At 39.3% G+C, this 24,952-nt stretch overlaps 1 long non-coding RNA gene across 1 annotated transcript; it reads right to left on the bottom strand.

The window, feature by feature from the left end:
• Positions 1 to 1,185: 1,185 nt before the first annotated feature.
• LOC130922113 (uncharacterized) lies at positions 1,186 to 23,377 on the bottom strand. Its single transcript, XR_009064453.1, has 3 exons — positions 22,846 to 23,377; positions 20,540 to 20,682; positions 1,186 to 5,144 (listed from the first exon to the last, which is right to left on the bottom strand). It is a non-coding gene; the product is annotated as an uncharacterized LOC130922113 (long non-coding RNA).
• Between the last annotated feature and the right edge of the window lie 1,575 nt (positions 23,378 to 24,952).

The following is a 24,952-nucleotide window of genomic DNA, read 5'->3' as shown; positions in this document are numbered from 1 at the left end:
AAAAGAATGCTTGTACTTTACCTGCTTTTTGCTAGTATATCTTTTAGACAGACTTTTTTCAAGCACACATCCTTACTACTTGCTGCAACAAGGAAAATCCAGATGTGCTTGTTTGTTTTTACACGAATGCCACTCCACCATCTTCAAAATAGAGCCGAACTTGTCTCAAAATCAGCCCCTGGAGGCTTCAATATGGTACTTAAAACTGAAAAAGTTGTGCCAGAGTTTCCTCCCACAGTTTGCTGAGATGCTGAAAATTAAAATGCGTCTCTGTGCATTCTGCTGTAGTCACATGGTAAACTACCAGGTGCAATTTTTACAGCACTTTATAACTCATCTTAATTTCAGGACTCTCGAGCATCCATCCCATCTCTTGAAAGTGTCAGGATTGCTTTTCCATCACAAAGACTATTTGGAGTCTGGCAGGCAAACACAAATCACGATAAGATTAGTTGGGAAAGAGAGAGGGCTGGTAATGAGCATGGAACACACCCAAGGTTGGCAGAGGATGCTACGATTTAATCTGTACCCCACCTTGTTTTTATCTTGAGATGCAAAAGAGTCAACGGTAGCAGTTTTATTCTCCAAATCAAAGCACTAAGGGCTGTACCACAAACCTTAATGTAAAATGTCTGACATGTCCACTCAGCATGTGCTTGTGTATTTGGATCTCTGATCTGTCGTGAAGCTGTTTAGCACTGTTTCATTAATGGTGTTTTATGCTGGTTTTTGATATCGGTTCACAACAACAAATTGGAGATCACTCATATCTTGAGCCATAGATTTCATAATATATTGATAGGACATGGGGCGTGGGACCGATTAATAGGGGACTTATCTCTGTCAAAGCTGATCGAGTGGAAACACAGACAAAGAGCTTTTTACATTGAAAAGTCTTGTGGATAAATGATTAAATCCCTGAATGCTTTATAGATATGGACGTAAAACAGTCTCGATTCTTGGTTAAAAGCAAAAAAACGGGCAGTTGGCATTTATTTTACGTCAATATGTCGAATGACTTTAAGCCACTGTGGCACAGCCTTATCACCACAAAGAGATTTTTACGTTGAAAATTCTTGTGGATAAATACTTAAATACCTGAATTCTTCATAGATATAGATGTAAAACAGTCTCCATTCTTGGTTAAAAGCCCAACCCCCCCCCCCCCCAAAAAAAAAACAGCATTTATTTTACTTAAATATGTCGAGTGTGCTGCAAGTCTTTAGGCCACTGTGGCGCCGCCTTCTCACCACAAAGAGCTTTTTACGTTGAAAATTCATGTGAATAAATGCGTAAATCTCGGAATTCTTTATAAATATGGATGTAAAACAGTCTCGATTCTTTGTTAAAAGAGTAAAGAACTGGGCAGTTAGCATTTATTTAACATAAATATGTCGAATGTGCTGCTAGTATTTAAGCCACTGTGGCGCCGCCTTATCACTACAAAGAGCTTTTTACATTGAAAATTCTTGTGAATAAATGCAAAAATCCCAAAATTCTTTTTAGATTTGACCGTAAAATAGTCTAGATTCTTGGTTAAAAGCAAAAAAACGGGCAGTTAGCATTTATTTTACGTAAATATTGCGAATGATGACGCCAATACCGTAGCGGTTAAATTCTCCCATTTTTTTCACAACGTTTAAAAATGCATGCATGGTACGAAAAATGTTACAATTAACTTGAATCCTCGAACAAACCACTCCTGAGACGATCACTCCTGTTTGTATACGGTACAGCTTTCATACTTTTTCAAACGAAATCCGGCGTTGGATCGGTGCATGTGTTTGAGAATAACTGCGACCGACTTCCATCGACTGAAGTGCGGGATGGCCCCCTACTTGAAGGTGTGGCGCAGTGTCTGGGGATTATGTCCCATCAATATCATTATGAAGTCTATGCTTGAGCCCTCTTAAACACTTCCTTAATTTTTCTGTTAATGATAAAGATTGATTTAGCTTAACCATTACATATGTTTATCTTAAAAAATTAGGATGATTTTGAACAAAAGTCAGGCACTGAGATTTGTAAAAACAAATATTTTGTATTACTGCCCAAACACAATCAATGCTCCCTTCACATCCCGCATTCAATTGGAATGAGACCTTCTGTGTTCACACCCACATTGGAGCAAACGTTTCTCTTTTTAAACGCGCCTGCTTGCATACATCTGAAAAATTACAAAGACCCGGTTTAAAACAAACAAAAAAACAAACAAACAAACAAACAAACAAACAAACAAACAAACAAACTCAGTTCATTTTAATTTGCCCTCTTGTCGTCCTCTCTGCTGCTGCTGCTTGCATATTGGTGAGGAAACCAATTGCCAATTGCACTGTTGGCTCTTCCCTTGTGACTAAGGCCAATTAATTGACCTGATTGAGACCATCATTTTCAAAAAAAAAAACACACAGGATGGATATGAATTAGTGCAATGTAGCAATCACAGGCTGATGCACATGACCGCACTCTGAAAGGAAGACTGAGCGGGGCATGTAGCATTAATAACGATGGTTGAAGATTCCACTCCCAGATGTGCTAAAATTTTTACAACACCAAATTATTGCTTACATTTTCTTCTTGAAAGTTAAGCACACTTGCAATCATTAGGTCTCTAGCCTAACCGGAATTAGCATTAATAAATTCACTCATTATACAGCAAAAATATCCAGAAATGGAATTGCATACATAAATATTTTAATGACAATTAATTAATCCTGGATTTGGCCTCTGATTTTCTACAATGATATATTTTCTCTACTGCTTTCTTTTTCTTATTACTAATCCTACTAATCTTTCATCCTCTTTTTGTGGTAGGTGTGCGTGCGCGTGTGTATGTGTGTGTGTGGGGGGTGTAGTGCGCGTGAGTGTACTGCATGAAAAAGGAAAAAGTTTCAAAGTAGAATAGGGAGGGACACAGAGCTAAGCAAGTGATGAATCTCCCCACCATCTGTATAACTCGCCCCCATCCTCTGCTTTCTCTCCCCCATTCTTGACCCAAATCTAATGCGACAGGGCTCATTTTCACTGTAACCTCCCTCTCACACATATACACCTCATCCTCCACCTCCTCCTACTATTGCAGAAGTCATGCACCACCCTTCTATTTTTATCTTTTTGTCCTTGAATTATAATCCCCAAGCATTCTTGTGATCCATAAAGGAATAGGTGAAACTATACTTCGTGTGCACCCATACGTGTGTGTTTGTCTGTGGGAGCAGTGCACCATTCCCAATTTCAAGCCATTCACCATTACTGAAGCGAACATTTCTCGCATTAATGAGGTGAAATCGAGAGAGCATTAAACGAATGTAATGCTGACAGATAAGGCTGTTTTTTTTCCATTGCCATCCCACTCCCTAACCCTATCATCACCCCCACCACACACACCCCCTGCCTTAGAAAGTTATCCACTGTAACCAATTAGCATTACTGCACCGTCTTGAGTTCGACCCCCTCTTCTTCATATTCATCCCTCCCTTCTTCTTTTCTGTCTACCCCTCCTATTGTTTTCCAACCCTTGCTCACTTTCTTTCTCATTAGAGCAGGATTGGAACATTGTGAATCATAATAGGTGTTCTACACTGTGAAGTGACTAGCTGTATTGAATTTCAAGACTTGTAGTGATAGTATTAGCAAACAGTCAACAATTTGATGCAGAATCACACATTAGCAGAACCATGGCTGTCCATATATTAATAGGCTGAAAATAGCAAGAAAGGGTAGAGGCTTGGCGGAGGCAGCTTCACTGATCTGTTCGCTAAACCGTAAATGTAATATGCAAGAAGGGATTATCACGGAGTGCCAGCCAGCCACTGTTTTTGGCGACTTTGTTTCCCTGACACCGTGACGTTGGCTTTGTTTCCCTGACAGCGGGCATGTGTGTGTGCATCATTGCATGTGTCTACTGTATGTGTGTGCGACATCCAGGCATCTGTTTCCTGGTGGAAAAGGTTAATTACATCTCTACTGGCTGACTGGACGTGTGATGCATAATCACAAACACTAATGAGACCTATGAATGTGTGTGTGGGCATCTTTGTCTTCGGGTCTTCATTTGAATTTTGAAAAGGTAGTGCAATGGTGTTTGAATAGAAATCTTATCCATTTGTTTCAGGCTTGAAAGTCTATTGTGTCCACTAAAACGGACACTCTAAACTCACGCATTCAAACAGGTGATAACTGAATATTCACAGTGGTGGTATTTACGGGCAGACACGTTGACTGGAAGACATTAATTGATGGCTGTGTTTGTAATTACTTATCTGTCTATTCGTGAGCCAAGGATGTTCTGGTGTCTGAGTGGGGAATTCACACATACCCTGTTGCTCATTTTGACCCTTGACTCCTATCTTTACACTTGAGTGACGCTGCTGATTGGACAGCTGCTCCGCTTTCGATCGTGCCCAGCTCAGTGTGAAAATCAAGATGGGGCTCCAGCACACCACGGGTGACTTTGGAAATGGCTTTTGAGTTTCTTACTAAGTTGGAATTTTCCCTAAATTGAACTGACATCAACGGGCAGATGAGGAGGTGCAGCGATGTGCGCGGATTAGGTTCCAATTCAGTGTAGAGCGGCGATTAAGGAGGAGAAAAGAGCAATGGGGCACACTGAGAGGTGTGACATGAGAGAAATAATGGATTTCTGGTTCCCGCTGACTTCATGTCACTACACACTACACATTTTCAAAAAATGAATGGAATGAAATGAAAAAAGTACCCCCTCCCCAACACACACCCAAGCAGACAGGGACACCAAATACAACAGTAACAAAAGCAAAGAATGGGTAATAGGGAGTCAAAAACTCTAGACATCTTTAAGGTTGCTGGTTTCAGGGAGTGACAGAAAGAACGGGAAAAATCCTGGGCCATATCACCATTTCAGTTTAAATTAAGCCAGTGTATCAAACATTAAATCTGTTAACAATCCTACTTAAAATATATAAAGCCATTTTATTGCAGCCTATATATTCTAAAGTTGTCACACAAATGAGTCTTGATCCTTCCATTGTTCTACCTTCGCGCTTTCCTCTTCCTTTAGCTCTTGCTTTTTCTTCACCTTCTGTCTGTTGCAGAAGTGGTTTAGGCCGCAAAAGCAGACACAGGTGAAGGGCATCTCCAAACTAATTTGCTGCTGTCTCGTAGATCTGTTAAGAAGAGGGACAGGAGAAAGAAGAAAATATGACATTAAAATGTTTTTCTGTCTTGGGGCAATATGCTGGGGTATGTCATGCAGGGAATGCATTTTGATTTCTCCTGGAAACAAATGGATATCTGAAATAGAAAAGAGAAAAGAAACAAAGGTTGTTTTTCATTTTAGATGGCCACCTCCGGGAATTGGAAGAAAACAATAGCAAAGGGTGGACGTCCTCAGGCTATTTTGTAGTGATAAAGGTGGCACTTACAGTAATTTCAGTCAGTGGGGAACACGACACATTTGAAACATCGTCATTCGTGACCAGTGTTGTTAATCTTACTTTAAAAATGTAACTAATTACAGTTACAAATTATTTCTCCCAAAAAGTAATTGCGTTAGTAACTCAGTTACCTGAATGTAAGAGTAATGAGTTACTTGGCAAAGTAACTGGTGATCATTTTCAGGTTTTTTTCTTAAAAAAAAAAAAAAAAAAAAACAACAACAAAAACAAAAACAGATCAAAGGGTTTTGGGACAATTGGCCCTAGCCCAATTCTTTACCTTAAACTTAACTAGACACAGGGGTATTGCGGATATTGCGATAATTAGATAGTAACCTTTGCTATGTGTGGAAGTAATTTAATGTTGTGGATCAACCGTTAAAGTTGTTAAAATTGCTCCTGTTATTGCAGTAGTTCCCTTCTGTCTACTTTCGGCATGTGTAAGTTTTGAAACAGTTTCATAATTTTGATAGATTTAAGTCAAGATTTTGCTGATTTAGGAGCATTTTAGATAAAAACACTTAGTTTCGCTAGGAAGTTTCTCTACAACAGCCTTTCTGAGAGGTCTACTGCTTTAAGATGGCAGCTGTTTACTAACGCATCTAGTTTTTTTCTACATGTTGCTAATGCCGCCGTGTGTGTCATTTGCATCTAGTTCTATATTATGTGATATTTACTGTTGCATCATATGGGCATAGTTTGTAGGCTATGGGCTACAGTCAGGTATTATTGGAGCCACCTAGCATCGCGTTTGCAACGCCGCCACAACTCCCATGCCTCCTCCCCACTCCTGCTCTGCTCTCTTGTCTCCGTGAGTCCGTCTCGCTCAGACTTTTCTCGCGTCATTCAACTAACATAGTAATGCACAGTAACGCACGCCTTTCCCGCCTCAGTAACGGTAACGGCATTGCCAAGATGAGAAAAGTAATTAATTAGATTACTCACTACTGAAAAAAATAATGCCGTTAGTAATGCTGTTATATTCTAACGCCGTTATTAACAACACTGTTCGTGACAAGGAAAATGTTAGCATACCAAGCCAAAGTCTGAATCCAGTGATTAACAAATAACACATTTTCTGCAGGTGTTTTCATTTTCTTTGGTGTAATTGCATCAGTCAGAAACGAGAAGGATATACAGAGGAATTTACAGAATGAATCACATTATGCCACACATAAAAGAGTGCGTATGACACCAAAAAGCATGTTTATTTCATATTTCACCCGGTGTTTTATCCTCCTGAATGAAATGGACCGCTTGGATGTGTATGGAAGCGATCGTTTTATATGTTCAAATTTTTGAATCCCGCGCCATGAAAATGAGTGCCTTCCGGCTTCAGTCTCGGGTTTAGGACGAATACGAATGTGTGGTCAGCATCTCACAATACAGCATTACTTTATAGCATGCAGATGGACTGCAGATTCACGTGATTTTGCGGAATAATTCACTGATTTTTTTTGCATCACGCTAGCCAACTGGCTGCAGAAAATTGTTGCTGCACCAGGGAGAGGCGTGTGAGCCTTTTAGGGTTTCAAAAGGTTCCCGTTCACCGCAGATATTGGCCAAAACAAGCCTACTACTGTGGGACCATTGGACTTAGGAGGAAGTGATTAAACATTGTATTTTGTATTATGTCAAATACTGGGACCATGGCACACGTTTTAATACGGAGGTGGCTTGCATTTTGTGGCTGAGTGTCCACTGAGAATGCCACTCGGCCGACAACCGGCGGCTTGTTTGCACACCCTCCTCTATACTTGGCTTATTGCCCTCTTCGTGTGCCCGGTGTTCTGTCAAATTTTCAACCCCATCCGAAATTGCAACTTTGCGTTAAAAATGGCTACAAATACAGCGATTACAAAGTAAACACTACAAACTTTCTTTAAATAAAAACTATTTACTTACGTTTGATCATGGACGGACACGTGCCATGTTAGCTGCACAACAACTGCACGCCGCTCTCTGTTTACGTCTTCATCGTATAGTAAAGCATTATTTTACGCCATATTCGTGTTGACCATGTGGTAGCTACGCACTCCTCTGATGTCGGCCGGTTTGTCGGTACTCTCCAACTGCTTCCCCGGCGAGCTCTCCTGTCCGCAGGAGGGGAATTAGCTGTAACTTGCTCGCCGCCGGGCGGGTTGCCAATCGGCTAAGACAATCGACAACCCCGCCGCCGTGTGATATGATCCAGGCTAGTTTTTTGCGATTTGCGAAAAGCGAAAATAAGACTTTGAGACGTCATACGGTTCAGGTTAGCATGTCGGCTATCTGTGATGCCTCTTGGTTTACATCCTCCAAAGCGGGGCAGGGAGATGACAAAAGCCTGACTAACTACGGTGGCATAAAATATCGTTCGGGAGATGCAACTGTAACGGCAAAGTGGACAGTTTTGACAATTATGGAGTAATTTTGCCATGTCATACTGAATAAATGCATTTTTATTATTTCATATTCCATTTAGCACAAGACTGTTATTTGTCATGACCATACCATTTATTTAGCAATTGGGGAAAAATACTTCAATAAAAAGAATATCCTGTAAAAATATTGGAGAGACTGAAACAATAACACTTTGCGCTCCCTTCGTCAAATTTTCCTCGTTCAGAATAATTCCCCCTTAATGGGCTGAATTCTAAATCAGATGAAACCATGACCCTGCCGACGTCATCCTCCTGTTGGGGACGCTAGAGCCCTATAATGGTAGGGATGGCTAAACGGCGGATTAAAAGACTAATTTCTTGTCATCTGCGCTTTGCAAAATTGTTGTATATAGTCGAATCGTCTCAAAATATGATTCTAATTCACAAAATAATGCTATTTAAGACTTTTTTTTTAAAATTCTGTCGTACGCACTTTAAAGATAGGGGATAATAGTCGTTGGGTTTGGAGAAGGCACTTCATGCATGACATACATTGCTATTTTAAAGTGAACTTTTTCTAATATCATAATTTATCCAGTCGGAAATGGAGTAGGCATCTGCACACAATGCAGAGTAAGTAGTCATACTTTGACATATAGGAGTAGTCCACTTATGTGTCATAGTGGTTGATTTATTGCTGTAATTTAACAAAGAGGAAATTCAATGCTTTTGCTTCTTAAACGTTCCTGAACATTTTTACATACGCTCCATTTATCGCATGTCCCTGTGTTTTTTTCACACATCCACAGAAACAGCCAGGGGGCGTGTTAAGGCTCACTAAACTCCAAGCGTTAACACTTTTTATGTGTGTGCAACCAGCAAATCCCAAACGGGCACAGAGATTAGAAGACACAAGGTGAAACTGAGAGCTTCATTAAATACTAACCTGAGTCAGCAGCACCAGCAAGCTTTGCTAGGGGATGTAGCCCATGTATATGGTGGACAACTAAGAAACAGATATATACTAAAGAGTAAGGGCTCTATTTAAGTGGTGCAGCTGCATAAAAGGCATGTTTGACCGGATGTTAGTTTTTTTGTCAGATGTCACAAGTGGACACATTTGAAAGACAACGGTTTGCACCATTTTGGCCATGAACATATAATCTTGCAAGACAGCCTGATTTTCGCCATGTACAAAATGGTAAGTCAGTTTGGTAAGTAGTTTCTTCAATTGGATTTTTACTCCAGTCCAGTTACAAAGTAACGCGTTACTGTAATCTGATTACTTTCTTTCGGTAACGAGTAATCTAACTCGTTCATTTTTCTGAACCAGAAATCTAATCAAAGTTAGTTTCCTTAGTGTCTGTGCGTTACTATTTTTTAATTGCCTCATAATGTATGTAGAATGAAGAAAATTGTAGTCATGTGCGAAGAGCATTTTTAATAGAAAATGCTTTAAAAGTTCCCAGTACGTGTTTCCATTGTAACAACTACTTCCTAATTCCTGTTTTGGTCTCGAGTCACATGCGCAAAATGTTGTGGGACTGAGAAAGGCGTGGGCCTGGCGGGTGCACATTCGAGCCTAGTTTTGAGATATGCGAGGGAATGTTGATCTGTGTACATCCATGAATGAATGTGAGTATTTTTCATTCATTCTGGAGGGTATCAGGCAGCGTTAAGTTGGACTCCCTACATGCGCGGCCGTTTCGTAGCTTTGCCATTGCAATGACCGCTAGTCATCGCTCCAAGTTGGCAAGTATTATTTACATTGTATTCGTGTTGCACATTGATGCCGTGAGGTAATGTGTTCGTTTTTCATCTTTAGGATGTGTTGTGTGTTGTGATTGTAAAGTGCTTAGTTGCCGCCACCTTTTGTTGCCAAATTAACCGCATTTTTTGTGCGCGCGCATCAGCGCCCACCCCCACCTTTTGTGTTTATTGCACTGTGCAATTTATTTGTGTGTTGTTGATTATTGTGGAGTCAATTTGCATTGTTTAAAATTGGCACCACTGATATGCCTTTTTTTAATTTTTGACATTAGCCTTAATTTTCGAGTTAGCAGGGTTTAATTAGTCAGTGGAGTTGATTTCAACAAATTCTATGTAGTTTTTCAATTATTTGTTAGTTTCAGTCCTCCGGAGTGGCTTAGCTAGTGCGAGTCAATGGTGGTTGAAATCAACTCCATCGACTAATTAAGCCTCCGCTAAATCGAAGATTAAGCATTATGTGAGAAATTCTAATTTTCCCCTATAAATTCAATTAGGCTACCGGAAAGTCAATTACATTGGATGACTTTTTTCTGTTGTCATTCTTACTTAGAAGCGGCAATGGGAGAAAAATTGGTAAAAAGTAATTTACAAATTACTTTTAAAGTAACCTGGTTACTTTGATCATGAAGTAATCAGTAAAGTAACTAGATTACTTTTTTAGGCTTAATCAGTAATCAGCAATTAAACTACTTTTTGAAGTAATCTGTGACAACACTGCAGATGTACTTGGTTTCAGACCTAGTCAAGGGCAGACCTAACTTTGCCTATCTTCCGAATGGAATTTAAGCTTTTATTGTGTTTTTTTTTTTTTTTTTTTTTTTTAAATTTATTGTTATTTTTTTTTTATAAAGTACACAACATAAACGGCAGTTATCATTCGTGTTTTGTGAACTACATATTGCAGCGTCAATTTATATCACATCCTTGCTTTTGGGATTGGTTCTTTCAGATTCAGTCTGTTATTTAGGCCTACCTTTAGCCTCAATTTTGAAAGCCTGCCCAAACCATAGAAGACCAGATTGACTTTCCATGTCTTGTACAAAGTCAAATTCAGGCTAGTTGCCAGGCTAATGAACACAGTCCACTCCATTTGTTGCCAATCAAAGCGGCCCTCTCATTAACTCCGTCTTTCAGACTGGAGGCTTACTTGACCACAGTCATAAAAATAAAGCCTAAAAGTTGGATTTAAGAAGGCCAAGACTCAAATCAGTAAAGTGGTCAGGGAGTATTAACTTGAAATTCTTCAATGAAATGAATAATGTGACTACCGTAAACATGCCATATTTAAATTTCTTGTGACTTGTTTTCATACTTGTGCACATGCGTCTAACTTTAGGCTCTGTGGATGGAGACTACATAGCTAGTGCACATGTGTGACACCTGACAGACCAGTACAGAAAACTTTGGTCTGAACGGTCACGCAAAATGATCCGATACGACCAAAAAAAAAAAAAAAAAAAAAATGGATTCGTTCATTAAGACCTGCAGTCCTACTAACGCCATATTCATCGATACATTAATGTGAAGACTTCTCACTCCGTATCCAATGGCTTTAGACCCTATGTGACGTGCCAGAGTAAATCACATAGGAATAGAAAGCCATAAAACACAGTAGCGGGACTGTAGTGCAGTGGTAGGAGGAGTAAACTTTTCTTTGCACATGTTTCCTGTGTGCCGTTTTAAGAGTGTAGAGCGCTCAGCTTTTAATAGCCCAAGCTTGCCTGACAGCTTACAAGGCCCTGCAGAGGATTTACAACAGTACTGAGACATCTAGCTCTGCTGTCCCTCTTGTCTCCTGTGTATCCTGCAAACATCTACAACTCCCTGACCACTCAATCAAGAACCATACTTAAGTTGTGTTGGGGTGGTTTACTAGTGGCGTATATCACAAGTATGCAGAGGAACAGCAAATAAAAATAACAAAACAGCCTCCAGACCTTCTGTATTATTAATTAGAAAATTGATGAGTCAACATTAATACAAAGAGGGAACTGGAGAGAACGAGGCAGGGGTGAACTATGCTACAATGTATTCAATATAAAATGAATCTTCATGATGCTATGTACCAGAGAAATTCTACGAGCTAAGTGACATTAAAATAAAAGTATCTAAAATACAGAACAACATAGGTTTTATTTTATTTTTTTCAATATAAAACAACATTTTTGTAATTGTACTTTAGGATCGTTAATGAACCAACGGAAGTGCAAATTTATAAGACTTCAGGTACACATTCATATAACTCAAATTAAAAAAATTAAAAAATGCCAAGACTGAACCTCAGCTATTTGCGGGATAGGGAGTGATAACTCACGGCCAGCTAAAAGCTTTATAACCATGTATAGATGACACAAGATGGTGGCAAAACAATAGCTGTAATGTGGCTTTTTGACTTGAGTCTTGAACAGTATATTCATAGAGACTGAACATGACCAGGAATATTTATTTATTCACTAATTTATTTGTTTATTTATTTATTTATTTTTGCATTTAAAGTCCATCTTTCATTTGTATTTGTGATCCAGGACAGAATTAGCTGCATCTTTGTGTCTGAGTGACTAAATCCCTATGCTCATCGCAATGCCAACAGCACAGTAACATGCCAAACTATATTCTTTTCTCAATTTATCATTTCAATAATATGCCACAAGGACAGCTGTACCCCCCACTCCTAAACACACACAAACATGTGCTTGCACCCACCAGTGCTCAAAATTTCCTATTGATGGAAATGAAGTACTCTTGCTTGTCTGAAAACAAAGCCAACAGTGGGACTTTCTACACTGCCATCATCAATTATATTTGCACTTTGTCAAAAAATGAATGCCACACACTGAAATTCCAAAAGCATTTTCTGTGTTCTTTCCTACTTATAGGCGATGCTTGTTATTTCAGCACTAACCTTTTCTAAGTCTCATAATGAGGCCAGGCAGTCCTACCATTATATTAAACATCTAATCTCCTCTTTTATCTGTCTCTTTTTCCAATGCATTCAAACATCAGGTCTACAGTTACTCTATAATGCCATCCTAGAACTCAGGAGCTCTTTGGGTACCTGTACAAAATCTGAAACGGTAACATTCTTATCCCTGGCCCCCATAAACCCTTCCCTTGTCTTTCTCCTAGACTTTGGGCTGTGTTCTACTGCCTTTTCTAAAACAAAACATCCTCTGTCTAGGTTTCAAAAGAAACAAACCCTCCCACTTAGTGAGCTTTGAAACTAGATAAGAGCTAAGAAGAGGAGCGGCATACACTAATGTATACAGACATTAAGAATGACATATGTGCACTGTAAATGAGCCACTATAGATCGTTATAAGATGGCGAATGTTGTATGTTGGAGAAGGAGACAAAGATGATTTGCAATTGAGGTATTATGGAAACTGATGGAGTCTCAGTCTATGTGGCCGATAGTCTTCCATGCATGGTGAACAAAGAAGCTATTGACTTAACAAACAGGAGCATTCTCTCTTCTCCACAGGCTTAGGCATTGTACTACTCACTCACCTGAAGATAACCCCCCATCTCTCTTACACAGAGACACATACACCAACACACAAAAACAGATGAGCCAACATCCAGTTGGATAAAGTATGTCTTATACCTGCTTGTTTCCTCTTCTGTTGTGTGTTGTACTGTTGAATGAATGATTGCCAGAGGCAGCAGAACCATGGAGCCACTGGAGGCATTTGAGTGATTATTCTCTAATGGTCATGGGGCAAGACAGTAAAAACACACATTTAAAATGATCAATTACGTAATGTTCCAACAATCCCTGTTCTTCATTTTTCAGAAGATTCAGTAAAGGCTTCTAAGAGCAATCAGATGGAAAGTTCTCGCATCTCACGTTGCTAGTAGTTCTCCTGATACAGTGGGGCAAATAAGTATTTAGTCAACCACTAATTGTGCAAATTCTCCAACATGAAAATATTAGAGAGGCCTGTAATTGTCAACATGGGTAAACCTCAACCATGAGAGACAGAATGTGGAAAAAAAAAAAACAGAAAGTCACATTGTTTGATTTTTAAATAATTTATTTGCAAATCATGGAGGAAAATAAGTATTTTGTCAATACCAAAAGTTCATCTGTATACTTTGTTATGTACCCTTTGTTGGCAATAACAGAGGCCAAACGTTTTCTGTAACTCTTCACAAGCTTTTTACACTCTGTTGCTGGTATTTTGGCCCATTCCTCCATGCAGATCTCCTCTAGAGCAGTGATGTTTTGGGGCTGTCGTTGGGCAACACGGACTTTCAACTCCCTCCGCAGATTTTCTATGGGGTTGAGACCTGGAGACTGGCTAGGCCACTCCAGGACCTTGAAATGCTTCATACGAAGCAAGTCCTTTGTTGCCCTGGCTGTGTGTTTGGGATCATTGTCATGCCGAAAGACCCAGCCACGTCTCATCTTCAATGCCCTTGCTGATGGAAGGAGATATTCAGTCAAAATATCTCGATACATGGCTCCATTCATTCTTTGCTTTACACCAGACATGTCCAAAGTCCGGCCCCGGGGGCCAAATGCGTCCCGTGGTCAAATTTCATCCCGGCCCCTAGCCTCTGCCATAAAATCAATAACGTCTGGCCCGCACACAGACAATGAATTGGTCAGCAGTACTGCTACCAGCATATGAAGTAGCTTACGCACTAAATGCTGCTCCTCATTTACCCACTAAAAGACAGCAGCACTCCAAGCAACATTGCCCCCGAGTGACCCTTTACTTCCAATTTTCTAAAGTGGCGACAATCAACGAAAAAAAAAGTTGACCATGACGGCCGATGCCTCAAGGATAGGTGGAAATTGGACCATTTCTTCACTAAAATACGCAACAACTGTGTCTGCCTTATTTGCAAAGAGACAGTCGCTGTTTTTGAAGAGTTCAATGTGAGGAGATATTACCAAACAAGACACGCTGACATGTACGACAAGATTACAGAGAAGAAACGCAGCGAGAAATTGAAGCAACTTGAAGCTAGTTTAATTTCACAGCAGTGGTATTTCACAAGAGCCTGAGTCGAAAGAGAATGCCACAAAGGCTAGTTGAGAGATTGTTGAAATTATTCATTTAAAAAAATAATAAAGCAAATCTGACACACAGAATGGCTTGCTAAAATTTGCTTAAATATATTGTTCTACACAAAGGACGTCAGCCAAGGTTGGCCCCTCACATTTTTACCACACCAAATCTGGCCCCCTTTGCAAAAAGTTTGGACACCCCTGCTTTACACAGATCAGTTGTCCTGGTCCCTTTGCAGAAAAACAGCCCCAAAGCATGATGTTTCCACCCCCATGCTTCACAGTGGGTATGGTGTAATTCAGTATTCTTTTTCCTCCAAACAAGAGAACCTGTGTTTCTACCAAAAAGTTCTATTTTGGTTTCATCTGACCATACCACATTCTCCCAGTCCTCTTCTGGATCATCCAAATGCTCTCTAGCGACCCGCAGACGGGCCTGGAAGTGTAATTTCTTCAGCAGGGGGGCACGTCTGGCAGTGCAGGATTTGAGTCCCTGGTGGCGCATTGTGTTACTGATAGTAGCCTTTGTTACTGTGGTCCCAGCTCTCTGTAGGTCATTCACTAGGTCCCCCCGTGTGGTTCTGGGATTTTTGCTCACCGTTCTTGTTATCATTTTGACGCCACGGGGTGAGGAGGGAGTTGAAAGTCCGTGTTGCCCAACGACAGCCCCAAAACATCACTGCTCTAGAGGAGATCTGCTCTAGATCTGAACGTTTGGCCTCCGTTATTGCCAACAAAGGGTACATAACAAAGTATTGAGATGAACTTTTGGTATAGACCAAATGCTTATTTTCCACCATGATTTGCAAATAAATTATTTAAAAATCAAACAATGTGATTTTCTGGGTTTTCTTTCCACATCCTGTCTCTCATGGTTGAGGTTTACCCATGTTGACAATTACAGGCCTCTCTGATAATTTCAAGTGGGAGAACTTGCACAATTAATGGTTGACTAAATACTTATTTGCCCCACTGTATCTGACCAGGATATGACAAAATCCCAGCAAGCCACAGTCAGATTTTATGATCACAAAGTACACTCGTCATGGGCATTGAATGAGTCATGCATACAGTACTTTGTAACACTTTGTAACTTACTGATCAAAGCATGGTAACTCATTACAGTATGCCACAAATGACCTTTATTTCCATACGGCAGCTGGTAAATTAAAAAAAAAATCCTCAGTTCTCCAAAGAAATACCACCTTTGCCCCTTATTAAAGCATGATCACACCAGAAAGCCAAGAATATAAAAATGTGATGCACCTGAGACACAGTAAAAACCACTAGAAAGTAAAGAGGAAAATGAATTCTCAATAACACTATACACCTGTGGGGCTAATATTACACTTGTTTGTGGAATTATTAACTTGCTGAATGCCTGGTAATATTTCTGTAAATTAGTGAACCTTGAGAGTGCAACAATGAGAGAGATAAACTCGCTAAAGAAACATCAAAGATGAATGATTTCTCACCCCAGCTCGTCAAACATGTTACCTGAAACAGAGGAAGGCTTGTGAGGAAAAAAAGGTCAGGTCAATGGAGGACGGGTTGGTTCCACAAACTTTTTAATTGATTAATTTTATTATGTCCTGAAAAAAAGTAGTAAATAATATTTTACCACAATGTGAATATCCTCTTGTCTGATCCTAAAGTATATTCTTTATGTGTTTTGTTTTCATCTGACGAGATACCTAAAATGCCAGACAATCAAAAAAACAACACAGCAAATCTTCAGAAATGTTCTTCTTCCCAGAGGAGTGCTAGCTGCCAAATATGGAATACTGTTGGAGGAAGAAGTGAATCTCGTGCAGTGATAATGACGATGACAAGGAGAAAACTTTCAGGGCTCACTTGTAATCAGTGAACACTCAACCTTATTCTCAGCGTGAATACACATTAATTACAAACGTACCAACACACACATCTTCTTTGTCACAGGCTTGACCTCCAATAGCCAATTTTACTCCGTTGTATCACACTGTGCCCAAATGACGGGCCCTTTTACCTAATGACGATCATTATCTTGATGTGGCATGCATGTGCCACCTCTCTCTCCTCCTCTACCAAAGGCCTAGGAGTTTGAGCGCAGTATAGCCCTTTTCACACACATATCCAGGGAAATTCCCATGTAAGTTGACGGGGATGGGATTTACTCGTGCTATTGCTTTCAGGCATGTAGAGTTGTCTCGAGAATGACGCGGGTTGGACACTTTAACAAACTTGTCCCGTGTTGCCCGCGTCAGCTCTTTGTGCTGGGAGGGCTGCTGGCGCAATTTCATAACCCGCACATTACGTCATTTTTGGTTGGCATCGGCTGTCACAATGTTGGTCAATTCGTGTTTTGTTCCGGAGGGAGCGTTCCCCATGTCGTAATTGCTGCCAATTCAAGCTCATCAAGACTGTATTTAAGCCCAGGCGATCCAAAAGAAAGGTGTTGTGATATTAACTTGCTGGCCGCCATTCGACACCTCTGCCACCCTTGTTTTGACATCCCCTACATTGTGCTCGTATTTCATACGGCGGCTTCTAACCACTGGAGACCCAGCCCGAAAGCCGCCGGGTAAGGAAGAATCCCGCTGGTTTATCGGCTCTCTGCCTACCACTTAGGTTAGTATTATTGACCTAGTATTACACCCCTGTTGACCTGCTGTCACGGATCCATTGTGTTATTCCCCCTTTTTCATGATCGCATGTATTTTTGTTTGTATTTAATTTACCCTTGAACACTGTGACCCGGGAATTTAATGCCTGCTTTCACGCACACCGCTTCCCGGGAAAGTCCCAGACATTATACTAAGACACGACCCATGAAATGTTCCCATAATCTCTGTGTCAGTCGATCCGGGAAATTGGTTTCCCACATAAGGGCTACCTATTTAAATCCCGCGATTTTCCAGGTATTTTGGCACTTTAGATTTTAGATTGAGGCTTCAGATGTTGTTCTTGTGATCTGCTGGGGCCATTCTCCATTCAATTTGGGGGGTTTTACTGTATGTACAGGTAGTTACGACATACCCATCTCTCTCTCTCTCTCTCTCTCTCTCTCTCTCTCTCTCTCTCTCTCTCTCTCTCTCTCTATCTATCTATCTATCTATCTATCTATCTATCTATCTATCTATCTATCTATCTATCTATCTATCTATCTATCTATCTATCTATCTATCCATCCATCCATCCATCCATCCATCCATCCATCCATCCATCCATCCATCCATCCATCCATCCATCCATCCATCCATCCACTTTATTATATCATGAAATATAACATGTTTTTGCTTTATTATATTAATATGACATATAATACATGTTTTGGATAGTTATTTTGAGAGAGGGTAATTAGGGGTACTTAAAGGGTTAATTCCGACAAACGCCGAAATTCAGGTTACGTCGCCGGCGTAGGAACGGAACTCGTTCGTAACCAGGGGACTATCTGTATGTATATACTGTAAACATATACTGTGTATGTGTATATATACTATTATATATACAGTACTGTAAACATATACTGTGTATGTGTATATATACTATTATATATACAGTATATATATATATATATATATATATATATATATATATATATATATATATGCATATACATATATATATATATAGGGCATACACACTATATCTAGGTGTTTTGGCATAGCAAATGCTGTATAGCTTCAATAGAAATTAGGAAAAGCCTGTCAGAAAATTTGAGTACTTTTTTTTTTTTTTTTTTAATTTAAATGGCCTTTGATTTGCTGTTTTGTCCTGTAAAGGTCATTCAAGAATTCATCTCTGCCTATCAGGTCTGTTCCTGCAACAAGTCTTCTTAATGTTTTTCTGATGGTCTTCTTCAGCTGCTATATCATTTTGGTCTCTGTCATTGGTCTTCCCTATTCCAATTGAAATTCTGGATCTGCTCATAAAGCACATCTTTTAGGTTCACGACATGACCCTCAATTTGGTTTTACACCCTCTGAGGGTATTTTGCAAAGTATTGGAGGCCACTTTCAGTCGAATGTCTATTTTCAACCACACCGTCATGCACTCAGCTGTCAAATTCCTAAATTTTGCAGAAGACACCACATTCATCAACCTCACAGATGAAGGCAATGAGTGAATATTGACAGGAGGTGGACTGGCTGTCGTTCTAGTCAACCAAGACAACTCGGAGCTGAAAATGATCAAGACTAGGGATGTTTATGGACTTCAGGAGACACCCTTCGCCTCAGCTGCACCGTGCCTGACCCCCACTGCACCGTGTCAAATGTGGAGAACTTCAAATTTGTGGAAAGTCTCTCAGGACCTAAAGTGGGAGGACAACATCAACTCCATTCTTAAAAACCCTCAGCAGGGCATGTACCTTTTGTGGCTGCTGAGGAACCACGACCTGCCACAACAATTTTTGAATCAGTTTGTTGAACAGTAGGACACGAAGCAAATATACGTTGCTGCCGCTTTAATTCAGTCACTAATGGTTATGACGTGCCAAACTCTGTGTATTCATAATAAAATAAAAAATAAATAAATAAATTCCTACTTGTCAAATAATCTAAAGGTCTTCTGCTTAAAAATACGCTTCAGCAGTTTGGCGTGAGTGATTTTATAGTTACAAAGGAAGTTGTGTGTACCTAAGTTTTTTTCAAGATGGAGGGGATCTAATATTGTGTTTAAAGAAACTCTAATACATGTAAACAAGGCCTAATTGAAGATAGAAGATACTTTTTTATGCTTCGCAACACTGGGCACACACACCACTAGAGGAAGCATAACAATGTAATGTCAATGGTCATTGAAGCATGAACCCACAATGCACACAGTTGTAACTCTTTGTATTCAATTTAATTATGTGATTACTTTATATTTTATAAAATTCAATATTACAAAGTGCTATTTTTCTCATTAAAAAGTTCTACCAAAAGAAATGCTAGGTTTTAAAGTGTTTTTACAAGTATTCAGTATTATAATAATAATTATTATTATTTTTTTTTTACAATTTCACATTTTTCTATACTCCTCTTTTACACACATCCTAATTGGCATACTCTTTGCACACAGTATGTAAGGACATGCTCTAATGACTAGTCCTCTTTCCTTTCTCTGCTAACCACTTTAACATCACTTGTCTCCAACAGCACTTTGGGGGCACCTGTTTATCACTAGGTTCACTTTCTACAGTAAAAACTACAGTAGACCTTTTTTTTTCCTTTTAACTTTTTTGTTGGCTGAACAAATAATAAAAATTGCTTTCTATGTGCAAAGACAAACGTAAAAAATGTATACTAAGTTATCACATTGTAATTCCTTTTTTTACCCACAGTTGCTGTGAAAATTATCACAAGCAGTTTTATCATCATTTTAAAGGACTGGAAGTGTTGAAATTTCTGACACTAAAGGGATGGCGGTGTGCCGCCCAACTTGAGGTCCTGAATTAGATCTATTTCTGTTCACTCTTAAATCCTGTTGGGAAATATTTCAATCCGCTAAGGAATGTGATTAATTGGAGTAGTTGTATTATACTATGCATTTCACATTCTGTTTCAGTTTTGTGGCTTGAGGTGGCATCAATAACACCAAATATAATGACCAAAATAAAAATATGGTAAGAGGAAGCTAATGTTTAAGGAAAAAGTATATTGAGCCCTAATTTGAACAAGCTTAGAGTTACTGCTATATAGTTAGTAATTCATAAGCAGAGCACGTAGCGACCAAGCCAAGCGCACCCTCCGGCTACACACACACACGCATACATTGAATGAGGCACAATTTTGTTTCAACAGCCATCACATAGCCACTTTCAAACTCCTTGACCTCTATTGATGCAAACAAAAAAACTAATCAACACACTTTAATACGAACCACTGTTATAGACATAAACTGTTCACCCTGTCTTTAATATAATGCATGCAACATGCACACAAGTCAAACAAAATTGATAATAGAAACTAGAAAAATGGGGAAAAGTTGAATGAAGAAAAAAGACTCACCGCAGAAGTCAGCATGGTACTCAGCTAAGTGAAAGTATTCAAAATGACCGGCTGCACCCTGTCCTCACACAGACATGCACAAACGGTAGCGATGTGCATGCGTGTGTAAGGACAATGAGACTGGACTGGAAGGAGGTAAGCAGCTGGAGTCGGAGGAAAGGAGAGGAGGAGGGGAGTGTGATTGGGCGGGAAGGTGAAGAAGAGAATGAGAGAGAATAATGAGACACCGGAGTGCCAACAAAAACTAAGAGGAAAAACGAATGTCGGCATCCCTTTAAAGAAGTGCGCATTTTAAAAATGTGTGTGTCTTAATACTCTTCTATCTTGGCACCTGCTGCCAGAAAGAGCATCTTTACAGCTGTCGTTGTGCATGACTTATTTATTCCATCAGATTTTCTGTTACACTATGTTATTACCACATATCTTGTGTCCTCTGGGTCTCCCTATCGCTTTCCTACTCACTCTTTCTGTCTGGGGAAATACCTCTGCCAATATTGTTAAGGTCTTGCACTCGCCGTTGGGAGGTTACGAACGGCTTACAATGGATTGTTTTTTTTTAAGCAGAGGTGTAAGAATGTCAGAAAAGTCATACATACCAATTTCTGTAATGTTAATTGTTGGCGTGGAAAAGGAACTCCATTATATAATATGGAATGCCTCTATGTAAAGTATTTTAGGGGTATTACTTTCCATATTTTCAGATTCATCAGTACATAGATGTATTGTGTTCGAAAACATCTACTTCAGAAACAAATAGACGCTAGGTCAAAGACATCATGGAATGTCTTTGGGAATATGTCAGATTTGTCAAGTCATTTGAAATGGTATCAGACAAACCTCTGCTGCATGGGGGGGAAAAAATTTGGTGCAAACATGACATCCAGAGGTATTAGAACAGCTTCTCTGAGTAATCTCAACGCCATATCTACGGCTTAACTGTTCAGACTCTTCAAACTGTTATACTTGCATCATTCATTATTGAAGTATGGAGAATACAATGTATTCATGTTGCAGTTTTATACAAGAAAATATTTCATCTCTCATCAATTTTCTATACTGCTCTTTTGTGTACATGGTAACGTGTGAACTGGAAGATATCCCAGTTTGCTGTGTGAAAGGAAGATAACACATTCGAATCTTTTGTCGTTAATGATAGGGCATGTTTAGAGAGAGACATTCACTTTTTCACTTTGAATTAAACATAGAGAGATTGTAAAATATTCAAAAGTATATGCTGTATATATACATAGTATATTTCCCTTGTCCCATTTAATAGTTTTACATATTGGTGTTGAGCTTGTCAAAAGTATCCCTGTTCAAAAAGTGATGAGCTATAAAGCTCATCATCTTCAACAGCACATAGGCATGAAGGCTTGCTTTTTTGCATTTTCCAGAAGAGTATTTTTAAGTGCTTAAAAAACATGTTATTAAACTTACACTTCCATTATCTTTTGTTGAACGTGGTTCAGTAATGTACCTGTTAGATGTCTGGCCTTTAAACAACAGAACAATTTTAATAATTCAGTGCATAGGCTATCATTATTTCATCCATCTGTTTTCTATACTATTTGTCCTCATTAGGATCGCTGTTCAGCTAGGGTAGGGAGGGTATGATGGATTGGTTGCCAGTCGACTGTAAGGCACAAACAAATGACAATTCAGATTTCTATTCACACCTATGAATATTTGAGTGTTCAGTTATCTGTAACATATATTTGTATCCTGAACCACAGTACTATTGGATAGATTAGCTAACTATGAGAACATTGCGCACTCTCTCACCACTCCAACTCTTAAATACTTTTCCCTTCTCTACCGATTACACTTGTGTAATTTTAGTTGGAAACAAGGTAATGGAGAATAAATAAGATTAGTCAAGAACCCCCACACATACACACAGACACCAGTATTCCAGGTGTGTGTGTCCATGTGTGACAAGCAGCTTCAGTCTTCTTTGCTGAACCATAGAGAAGCCAATCTCCACATCCAATTATTTGCTTCTCAAAGGAAGACAGATGGGGAGAGCGGGAAACATGTATGAGACCCAGATAGACAGAGTCAGTGAGGGAAAGACAAGCTCTTTGAGGATCTGCACTGGGGGGAATTAATTAGAATGAAAAAGAAATCGAGAGAAAAGAAACCTTCTTTTACTTTAGTCCAGAAAAGACTTTTAACATTAGTCACAATCAGAGCCTGCAGAGCCGTAAGCAGTATAAGTGAAAAAGAAACAGGTCAATACCCACTGCACAAGTCTGAAAAATATTCTTATGATGTTGTTGGGTTTTTAAATGTATGTGTGGGCATACCCTCTTCTGGAAAGTCCTGCCCTCTGAATCGTATCAGTGTTCTGCTTTCAAATTCTTCTCCATCTTCTCCTTCTTGTCAACCTTCATCTTCTGGGATATTCCAAGAGAGTTGGAAGTAAAACTCAATCCAGTTTTTGTCTCCTTTCGGAGTCCTTTACTTTGCTGCTTTTCTCTTATTAACCTTATCTGCAGTAACATTTTTCTTTCTATCTCGTATTGGTGACACACCGTGCGGAGGGGTAGGAGAAAGAAGCAAAGAGAGAAAGAATAAAATGGAATTTTTTAAAAAAGTGATGGAGGAGGCAGCACAAGTGTAGGTAACAAGCGGGGAATGATGAGAAGAGGCAGGTGGAAGGATAGTGACACATCATGGAGGCGTAAGTCTGCGTATGAGTGTGTCAGATGATGGGGGCTGTCCTTAAACATACCACGATGTGCACGGGGATGAATAGATGAACAGATTTATGGAGAAAGGTGGATAGATAGAGGGAGTGATTCAACAAGCATGCCACCCCCTCGTGTGCATCCATGCACACGCACACATGCACAAACTTTTTTGGTTGCTTATCATTCATGAATGTTGCCTCCCCACGCATGGCTAACTTACTCATGCAAATGGGAAACTGCCCTGAACAGAATTCTAATAGAGGAGCTGAATGGGGGGAAAAAAGAGCATGGGTTCATGTGTGTGAGTTTCTCCCTTGAATTTGTGGGTTTCCATATCGCTATGCTCTTTCTTAAGTGAAAGAAAAGACAATTGTAGTGATATCTAGCTTTCCTAGGAGAGGAGTAAAAGGCAAGGGTGGTTGAATGCCAAGTTTGCTGTTCCAGCTGTGTTTTGTTTAAGAGGCTAGAGTTTTGATGAAGAGGTGTTGGCAACTGGTTCTGCAGTACAAGGATCCACAGAATGAGCGATTGCAGGGACAGACAGCATGCATAGGCTTCTGGCAGGCTGTCTGTTGGGCTGAGCAGAAATGATTCAAGAAAGCAAACAAGCGAAACTTACAAATTTCTGGTTATGTGTTACACAAACTGTTTAATCAAGTTCTTGCAAAGAATGTCAGTGGGGAGGAATACAAAATAACCTTAGCTGAGCTGTACAATATGATAGTTAAAAACAAAACAAATAGAAAACTATACCTCAAAAGCATCACAGAAACTCAAAATAACACTATCAAGGGTGACCTAAAATTTTTACTGTATATTTATATGGCGGAAAACACAGACAAGACTGAAAAAGCAGTTTCTGCTCTTGCACGCCTCTTTAAAATAAACTGCTGTATTTTAAGCCAAAACAACTGTTGTGTTTGATAGAACAATATGTCTATATGCTGCCATCGCAGATTCATGGCTCACTAAGCCTCCGAACAATTTTTAATTTGTCCGTTTTACCCTGAAAACCCCCGTTTACAGACATCGCTATCACTTTTGTTTCAACCTAGTCATAAAAAGAAGGTAAGTAATAATATATATTATTCGAAATGTCTGTCACTTTTACCTTAGAATTATTAATTAATGTCTAATATTTAATTTAAAAAAAAAAAAAAAAACTTTAAAAAATGATTAACTCGCATATTTTAAACTTTTACACAAATTACGTCACAATGAAACATTTGGCGTCTGTAAAAAAGTCTCGGATATCTACCTCATAACTATCGCTTAATTGTATTTTTTTTGTTACTGTCGCATTTTCCCCGATATGTTAGATGATAAATAATCGATCCAAACAAAGAAAATTGAAAAATAACGTTTAGAAGGGTAACTATATGAAAAAGAAAATCTCAACCCCTCCTTGTTGTCTGCGACTTCTGCATCGCGACCCTTATATCACCATGTTTCACTCATAAAATTAAAAAAAAAAAAAAAATCAGACTAAGGCCATTCACAGCTGTGACTTGACACTCGGTGATACATGCTACATGGATCGAAACAAGGTAAAATCGTAGCGTCTTTAATTCTGCTCTCGCGTGCTCTCGCCTCCAATTAGGGTTTTGCTGTTAAAATTTTTTTTGTTTTTGTTTGAAAATGCCCTCCTGCTCAAAATTTTTCTTCCCCCAGAAAATTGAGATTTTAAGCTTTCCAATGATGTATCACACATGCGTATAGG

This window comes from Corythoichthys intestinalis, chromosome 9, assembly GCF_030265065.1.
Source record: "Corythoichthys intestinalis isolate RoL2023-P3 chromosome 9, ASM3026506v1, whole genome shotgun sequence".
Classification (NCBI taxonomy): domain Eukaryota; kingdom Metazoa; phylum Chordata; class Actinopteri; order Syngnathiformes; family Syngnathidae; genus Corythoichthys; species Corythoichthys intestinalis.
The sequence above is the reverse complement of the archived record's forward strand: the minus strand, read 5'-3'. Positions and strand labels throughout refer to the sequence as shown.